Source organism: Pseudochaenichthys georgianus, chromosome 5, assembly GCF_902827115.2.
Source record: "Pseudochaenichthys georgianus chromosome 5, fPseGeo1.2, whole genome shotgun sequence".
In the NCBI taxonomy this organism is placed as follows: Eukaryota; Metazoa; Chordata; class Actinopteri; order Perciformes; family Channichthyidae; genus Pseudochaenichthys; species Pseudochaenichthys georgianus.
Window position 1 is genome coordinate 20,860,418 of NC_047507.1, and position 7,828 is coordinate 20,868,245.

The following is a 7,828-nucleotide window of genomic DNA, read 5'->3' on the forward strand; positions in this document are numbered from 1 at the left end:
ACCGGCAACGTCAAATGGAGTAGCTCTATCAGGGAAATTAGAGGCCTGACTTGCAGCCCCAGCAAGTAAACCCAACCTCCGCTCCTCTAACTCAAGCCTTTTAATTTCTAGCTGCATCAGCAACAGCTCCTTTCTCTGCTCAAAAGTCAGGTCTGTATCACGGCAGCCAGACGTACTGCCACTGTCTCTGCTAGGATCACCAGTATATTTTCCCCCTTTGAAAACACCCAACTCGAACAGATTTGCTCTTACAATCCCTCTTATGTTTTCCTTCATCCTCTTATCCCCAACATCCAAGCGGAAATGTTCAGCAACACTGATCAGCTGCTCACGTGAGAAACCCTCCAGTAGCTCCTCTGTAGGCGCTCTCACAAAGTCCTCCACACTCTCCATCATGCAAACACGGAGTGCACGTTCACGCTACCACACAACCTACACGCTACCGTGGCCCGTCCCTCTAACTGCCTTCAGAAACTAGCTAAACTCCCCGCTAGTCTTCAGGTGCTAGTTATGGCGGGTACTTATGCACTTTTCTACCGTAAGCTCGGCGAGGCGACCAGCAAACCGGCAACTCCACCCGCAGCCTCGGCGTGCTCCCGAGCTAATAGCTCTAACCACTTTCACACCGCACTAACAGCCCCCCCTACGACCTTCAATGAAGACCGTACTATACCTAACAGGGACAGATACCACGGTAACTAATGATCTGTGCTCTACTTGCTGCCATACACTCTCCGTGTACTAGAACTGCCAAACACTCACTCCCGCAACGCTACTCCCAGCCAATCAGCTGCACACAATGACAGCTGCAGCTGCGCGAAATCCGTCCCCACAACGGACATCCAGTTCGCACACGTTTCCCAGGTCCAAAGCAACGAGCCCTCATATGTTACAACCCGGCTCCTGGGCTGCAACATAAAGCGGGGAGGCGAGACGAGGGGTATGATAAATAATGTTCATTTATTCCAAAACAAACAAGCAAACAAACAACAAGAACTGGCAACAGGTCCCTGACGCTGCACAGGACAAGTGCCCAGAGAAGACAGAGCGACGTAACGGCTGGGCTCCTCCTATATCCTCTTCCTTTCCAGGTGTAACTCATCCAGCAGGTGCGCCTCATCAGACAGCTGCAGCTGGAACCTGCAATCACACACAAAACCACACACACAACCAGACGGCACCCCACGTGGTGTGGAGGGGTCGTCACAATAGATTTTAAAAGTTGATTTATTGGCTTCTTTTTGTAAAAGTTGGATAAGATACTTTTCTAACTTTGAGTTTTCTTATTTCTGTGTTAGAAAATATCAACACAGTATTGCAATATCATTTTTGTTATACTGTACTGATTCTCAAAAACACAATAGATTTTTTATTTATATCATGCTTCAAGATTTCCATAATAAAGTCAATACTTTATTTCATTTGCAAAAATGCACTCTCAGTGTGCACTGTTGTAGTGACAGGGACTTTGAGAAATGCAAATGCTTCTCCCTAAATTCTGATTTAAACTATTATTTTGACTCAGATGTTATGCTGTGCTCTTTATTCTATGACAGTTTTCCTAAAACACGATTTAAAACCCAATATATCACCTTTCTTACAGTGTCGCAATATATTGAATCTTGACCCCAGTATTATAAAATGTAAGAAATCGCTAGATTATTTCCTAAACAAAGCCCAACTTTAAATTATGTTAAACTGTGATTGTTAGACATTGGAAAGTGTGTTGCCTGTTTGAGTCTGCCTTGTCATTTAAGCCTAAACTGTTTAGATATGGTCATCAAGTCCTGTCATCAGTTGAATTTATACTTACAGTTTAATGTACATCAGTCAGCAGTCGTTGCATAACATAACTTGAATCTATGCATTTCAATTTTGTACCAGATGGGTGAATAACAATTTAGTGAATTAGTCCCCAGGTAAGAGGAATAGGCCATCAGGTGTGCAATTGCAATGCAGGCATGTTGAAAAAGTTTAATGTGGACTGACAGATGCTAGATTCAAAGAAAATGCTCAGAAAAGCCATAGTAATGTCAACAATATGGTGAATTCAATCTGTTGTTGCAGTTTCAACAGGAATTTTCCTTTTAGCACAGATGCACACTTTGATCTAAAGTTGCTTCTTTATGTAGATCTGACCAGATGATCTAATCAGTTTCCTGCACCAATGGCTGGTGTCATCATTGTTAGAGAATAATTCTGTCTTCACTCCTAAATATTTAAACATTTGCTGTGTGTTGACATTTACGATCAGCCCTGCTCCTTATCTTCCATAAGGAATGTGATAATGCAGTCATATGTTGATACTATAAGTTGTATGGCTTGACCTAGCGGACATAGGGGGGTTAAGCTCCACAGATGTGAGAGACATCTCCTGTGTCTGCAGATGTTTATGCCCATCCCCAATATGTGGATTTTACTCTCTGTAAACTAGTTAAAAGGTCTACCAAGATGCGAGGCTGATCAGAATTGACATGGCAACCCACCCGTGCAGTCAGAACCTTTTGCTGCTGTGACTTGTGATATTAATTCTCCGGCCGTATCCTTGCAATAAACTATCATTGTTTGACATCAAAGCTCCAACTCTCCTTGTGTCTCTCTGAGTCCTGACTCTCCATTGCTGCAGACGTTTCCCTTACAATCATGATCAGAGCTTTATGGGAGTTTTAGAGTACAATGGCTATTGTAACATTTTCGGACACAGAAATATGCATACATAAAGCAAAAGATTCCTCTATGCAAAAATGTGAATGCAGCGTTACTCAATAGATATCAACATTAAATCTGGCAAAGATGTTCAGTGAGATCCCATTGAATTAACTGAAATTATCTTTGGCTTTTGTGTTTATACCAAACTAGGAATCAATTAACATTGGATGAGATTCATTTTTGAATACGGCGTACTCATACAAAAGTTATTTAAGCAGTAGGATAAAGTGGTAATTCAGTAGAAGTTGCCAAAACTCTGCCCAGAGCAATATTTAATCAAACAGCTAAAATAAATATTGTTGGATAGAATTGTTACATTGACCTAATGTGAACAACACATCGTGCAGCACTCACATGTCACAAACCTCCCTGCAGAGGAAATCAAGCAAAAGGTGACATTTCAGAGATCAATAATATTTCAAAACATCACCTTCATTTGACTTGTTTGTGTCTGGAGTGTTGAAGCAGTATGGCACGACCCCGTAGTTAACCCAAAGTTCTGAGTTGTTCTGTGGTTTTAACTAACAACACACTGTCAAAAAGTCTTATACCACAACATGTGTTATCTCCTAATCTCCCCTCAGTGCCTGTTAGCATGTTTAATATGTTGACAGAATTTCACTGAATAAGCCGTAACACTGGCTAATGAGGCAGACGAGCAGTTAATTAGAGGTGGAATACATTGTCCTCAAGGTTTTTGTAATCTCTAAAACCAATCAGTTTTTACCCCTTAGTCATCTTTCTTTAAAGGATGTTGCTGATTGGATAAAAGATGCAAGATCTTTCAAACCATAGACAAATAAGCACTGAAGGGGAAATGAAATGCTTACAAATAAACACTGGCGAAGATCTACTGTTCCCAATCCATCTATTAGCACAACTTTCCCTCAGCCATCTTTATTTCAAAATGAGCTATTAAAGCACTTTACGTCGATTTGTGCATTGTGTATCTCATTTTGTGTTGTTTAGGATCCCCACGAGTTCAGCTTCTACTCCTGGAGTCCGAACGCAAGACAAAAGTGTTAATACCAAAGTTGTACAGTACAAATGAGATACATTCACAATCAACGATAACCATATTATTGTGAGTTGAGTGATGAACTCTTACAAAAATAACACATTTATATATATTATAAAGTGCACAATAAGGGTCAATATAGGGTTTCTATTGGTCAGTGATGCACATTTATATATAATTACAGTATAGATGTGTTGAAGGGTTGTTTTATATGTGAGCAATATGTAATACAGCCATGTACAAACTGAGTTCTACATTATATCATCTGGATTACAGTGATTGGTATTACAAATGGGTCCTTCTGAATATGCTGTTTTGATATTAAAATATACAATGTCAAGCTTAACTCACTGTATGTTATATTTGCCTTGCATTGCCGGATCTTTCTCTGTTAAGTCTTTGCTATTCCAGCGCAGCAGAGTCATTCTATACTCTCCTGTGCCTCCACTAGGCATAATGTGCCTGCAGCATTAACATCATTCTTGATGTGAAGAATGTGGAAATAACCAAGCTATTTTCTATTTTCATATCGGCAGTGAAATTAAATTATATTTTTATTATGTATTGGTAGTGAGTTGTTACAGACCCCCCTCAGCTGTCAAAGACTCCTTGTCTTCACTAGCAAATCTTTTATCACAACTAGACTACAAGGAAATAGTGCTACATGGAGATTTTAACTGGGACTGGTTAACTGCAGTGTCAGAGGATTTTAAAAACCTTTGTATCTCTTTAAATGTTACTCAGATTGTTGACAGTCCTACTCGCCCTAAGTATTTGCAAATGATCTGAGTGATCACTGTGTTTTAGCCACAATTAGGGACACTAAGGTCCAAAAGGTTAAACCTCGCATTATCATTAAGAGAGACATAAAACATTTTGTGGAGCAGGGTTTTGTTCATGATCTGTTTGGGTTTGATTGGGGTAAAATCGATCTGTGTGCTGATGTAGAAACTGCATGGTCTTATTTGTATCTTGGTTTTATGGAGATCATTGATAGACATGCACCCCTGCGTACATTTAGAGTAAAGGGACGAGACAATCCTTGGTTTTCTGCTAATCTGTCCAGTCTCCTTCATGAGAGAAACAAGGCCTGGGCAAAGGCTAGGAAATCAGGCTCAGAGGTAGAATGGCTGCGTTTTAGGCAGCTAAGAAATAGCTTCACTTCACATGTCAAAAGTGCTAAATCAAAGTACTATCTGTCAGTTACCACAGAGAATCTGAATAATCCTGGAAAATGTTGGAAAGCCATTAAATCGTTATCCACCGGCGATATCCGTAATGAGCTACCTCCGTGCATTACCACAGCATCTGGCTCTATATCGGACAGGGCTACTATGCTAAATTGCTTTAATGAGCATTTTGTGTCCTGTGGTTCTCTATTTGATTCTGTCACTAACTCTGCTTCTGTGAACACTACAGTATGTGACTCTGAAAAACGTGTGTTGGAAAACCCTTTTAGTTTTACCCCTTTTACTGTTGATGTTGTTCGTGAAGCTTTAACCAAGTTAGAACTAAGAAACCGGCTGGCCCGGACAACGTAGAACCTTTCTTTTTAAAGATAGCTGCAGACTTTATTGCTCCACCTCTCACTACTCTTTTTAACCTCTCCCTCAGCACTAACACAATTCCAAAATTGTGGAAGTCAGCGTATGTCCTGCCTTTGCTAAAAGGAGGGGATCTATATTAATCAAATATAGATCGCCTCCCATCACAACATCCTTAATGTTCCCAAGATACATCACCGGGCAGGTATTTGGGATTCCATAACCCAAAATAATTTTGACAACTGCATTAACCTTCTCCCAATATGACCTTATCTTTCTACAGTTCCAGAAAATGTGCAAGTGGTCAGCCTCCATGTTCCCACACAACCTCCAACACTGTTGCTGTACACCAAGTTGCCTGCTCTTTATTTTGGGTGTTATGAAAAAGCGAGTCAGGTTCTTCCAGCAGAATTCCCTCCATACTAATGAGTTTGTGGATGTAAATTGCGTCTCGAACATTTGAAACCATTCTTCCTCTGAAATTTGTATTTGTAACTCCCCTTCCCATTTTGCTTTTATGTAGATAGTCGATTCCCGCCTGTTTCCCCCAAAGCCTGGTAGAAAGCAGAGATGATCCGAGAGCCCTTCTGCTGATACGCATCCACAACCACCCCAGTTACAGTATCTAAAGATTCATCTGCATTTAGCCTTATCTCTTTTACAAAATAGTGTATTAACTGCATGTATCTAAAATAATCCCTGTCTGTAATACCATATTTTGCCTGTAATTCCTGAAAACCCATCAATTCACCCTTTTCTGTAACTGTACACATTGCTGTTATGCCCTTTTGCATCCATTCTTTGAATGTTGGATCGTACACCCCTGGTTTAAAATTGGAATCGTATGCAAACCACCTCAGCGTGTGTATCCCTCTCTTTAATTTGTATTTAGCTACTACAACATTCCAGACCTCTAGTGTAAACGCAACTATCGGATCCATTTCACCTCTCAGAGCCCTCACCAAATTCCTATCTCCTACCAAGGCCTGAATGTGGTGACCCTGTACCTCCCTTTCCATGGCTTTCCACCCAGACTCATAATCTGGTCTACACCAGTAGGCCAAAGGTCTGAGTTGGGCTGCATAGAAGTATTCCCTAAGATTAGGGTAATGCTCTTTTCTAAAGCTAAAAAGACACCAGAGCCTGTTTTAGATATTGTAACTACGCACAGAATAAAACTTGAAGTTGTTACCTGTTACAAATACCTGGGTATCTGGCTTGATGACTGTCTGACTTTTAAATGTCATGTCAATAACGTGCTTAAAAAGCTGAGGGTTAGGCTAGGTTTCTTCTACAGGAACAAGTCCTGTTTCTCGCTTGAGGCCAGGAAAAGGCTAGTCACTGTGACCTTTTTACCTGTGCTGGACTATGGTGATTTGATGTATATGAATTAGGGGTGGGCGATATGACGATATATATCGTCGTGACGATATTAGGTCTCCACGATATGCTTTTTCAGAGATATCGTACTATCGTGATAAAACATTTGAAAAAAATATATATTCACAATGTCAGCGCACCTCTGCTTTCGTTCAGTCCGAGTTGTTTGACACGCTCCCAAAGTCCCCGCCCCCTTTCTTTGCAGCGAGGGAAAATACACTGTTGGCAGTCTGCACACACAGTAATAATAAACGGAGAGTCAGATTCTGATGTAGAAGAATTAGATTTAGTCCCCAAAAAGAACTCTACATCTGTGGTATGGAAATATTTTGGATATAACACAACAGACACGGAGCAAACAAATGTAATTTGCAAAATGTGCAAAAAAGGAAATTTCAAAGCGACAGGTGGCAACACGTCGGGCTTACGAGCCACCTCAAACGCAAGCACCAGAAAGAGCATGCAGAGACGGTCGCAGGAGGAGGTCGCAGCGTGGCGCAGCCGGAGCACAGTGCGGCGCAGACGCTCCTGGTGCGTTTAGGGGGTAAGAGTGCAAGGTCCCCCGCGTGTGAATGCACAATCTACCGCAGCGACTGCACCAAAACAAACTACCATAGGGCAGGCATTTCAGAAAGGGGCTCCTTATGAAAAGACTAGCAAACGGTGGAAAGACATAACTGACGCAGTGGCGTTTTATGTTTTTCCCTTCAGTTATGCTAAAGTCTTTTATTACACTTCAAGTCTACTCTAAAGTTTACATTTTAATTGTTTGGCACTGACTTTTCCTTATTGATGTTTTATGTTTTACTTAGTTATGTTTTACCCTCCTTTTCATGTTTATTGATGTTCACTGCTCACTTGTTCATTCAGGGATTCATTTCTGAAATAAAACCAGCTTGAAATGCTATTTTGGTCTATTACTTCTTTTTGTTTTAGTTTCTGTTACCTTGTAGGTGCTTGTACTGTTAAGTAACTTGAAAAATAACCATAATAACCGACATGAAAAAATATCGTGATATATATCGTCTATCGTGATACTGCTTGAAAATATCGTGATAACATATTTTTCAATATCGCCCACCCCTAATATGAATGCACCTGCCAATTGCCTGGTCAAGTTAGATGCTGCGTATCACAGTGCACTGAGATTTGTGACAAACTGTAAAGCATTAACCCA